Source organism: Austrofundulus limnaeus, unplaced genomic scaffold (genome assembly GCF_001266775.1).
Source record: "Austrofundulus limnaeus strain Quisiro unplaced genomic scaffold, Austrofundulus_limnaeus-1.0 Scaffold274, whole genome shotgun sequence".
NCBI lineage: Eukaryota > Metazoa > Chordata > Actinopteri > Cyprinodontiformes > Rivulidae > Austrofundulus > Austrofundulus limnaeus.
Genome location: NW_013952676.1, coordinates 197313 through 198815, shown reverse-complemented (window position 1 = coordinate 198815; position 1503 = coordinate 197313). Strand labels below are relative to the sequence as shown.

Genomic DNA, 1503 nt, shown 5'->3' with positions numbered 1-1503 from the left:
GTCTCGCACCGATGACCTATCCACATCATCATTTACCCAGAATGCTTTGCATGTAAATAAAATGGCTGTCCATCCAATATATTTTTAAACTTTTAGTTTAAAAATTATAAAAACTTAACAGCCTACAGTATTTTTTTCATTCTTTATTTTACAGTTAAAATATATGTTTATCAAATAAAGTCTAATGTTACAACTAATCATGGCTCCCTTTAAGGCATTTTTACTTTTACTTCGTTATTTTTTTCAAATACTTTATAGACCTCTGCTGCTTAGTAATCCAAGACAGTGGCAGCTTTGAACGTGTGATTCATTTACAATGTGGGTCTCCTCTCTGTTCTGACTGCAGAAGGGGTTTAATGGTGCTGTGAGTGCTTGGGATGTGGGAGGGGCCAATATTAAGGACAGTAACTGTAGAACGACTAGTGCTTTCACATGTAGTCGACTAAAGCTGGAAACATACTCGCTCCGACGCCGATGGGTCGATGCGCGGTCACATGGTTGTTCGGCAGTCGCTTTTGCACACACCTTTCATAGTTCCTGAGACACCCCCCGYGCAGAGCTCGGGAAACCCCCCTCCTGCTGAAACATACGTAACTGCTTGGAGTTCTCCCCGCAACCGCCGACAATGCAGWAAAAGTCAGACTTGTCACTCACCCAACGTATTTATCCGCAACTGTCCTGGTTAAAGCTCCACAGTTTTTTTCAGTCAGATTCCTCCGTGCACAATGTCTGTTTAATCTCCATTCATGAGTTTTACACGGTTTCAATATCTTTATAAAACTCTGCTTCCTTTCCTTTTGTATGGTGTAAGAACAATAACTTGGAACTRAACACAAGTAAAACCAAGGAGATGGTCATGGATTTTAGAAGATCCACCCGTACCGAGACCACGGCCCTCCTCATCAATGGAGTGGAGGTTGAGAGAGTGGACCACCTTAAAATTCTTGGAGTTCACATATCTGTCGACCTCACATGGGCCTTTAACACCCATTACCTAGTGCAGAAGGCACAATGAAGACTTTACTTCCTCAGGAGGCTGAAGCTCTTCCACCTCGCTCAACACCTGCTGGTGAACTTTTACAGAGCCACCATCGAGAGCATCTTGACTTACTGTTGCACAGTCTGGTTCATTAGTTGCACAGTACAGGACAGGAGAGACCTGCAGTGAGTGGTGAGAGGGGCGGAAAAAAATCATAGGGACTTCGCTTCCCTCCCTCAGKGACATCTACAACTGCCGGCTCCAGAAAAAGGCTACCAGCCTTCCAATGGACATCACACGCACTCTGTTTCCCCCTACCCTCTAACAAGAGATTCAGACAACTGAAAGCAAAGACTAACAGGTTGAATCACAGCTTCTTTCCCCAAGCTGTGAAAGCCATCAGCCATTATGCATAGATTCTATTGCACATGTACAGATTTTTTTATTTGTTTATTGTTTGTTATATTTTAAAAATTGCTGCCTGTGAGAGGATGCTAAACTGCATTTCACTGTTTTAACACTGT

At 43.0% G+C, this 1503-nt stretch overlaps 1 protein-coding gene across 1 annotated transcript in view; it reads right to left on the bottom strand.

Moving 5' to 3' along the window:
- The window catches only part of LOC106526395 (sarcoplasmic reticulum histidine-rich calcium-binding protein), a gene marked incomplete in the record, with an annotated part of 6814 nt that overhangs the window by 4647 nt on the left and 664 nt on the right, over nt 1-1503 (bottom strand).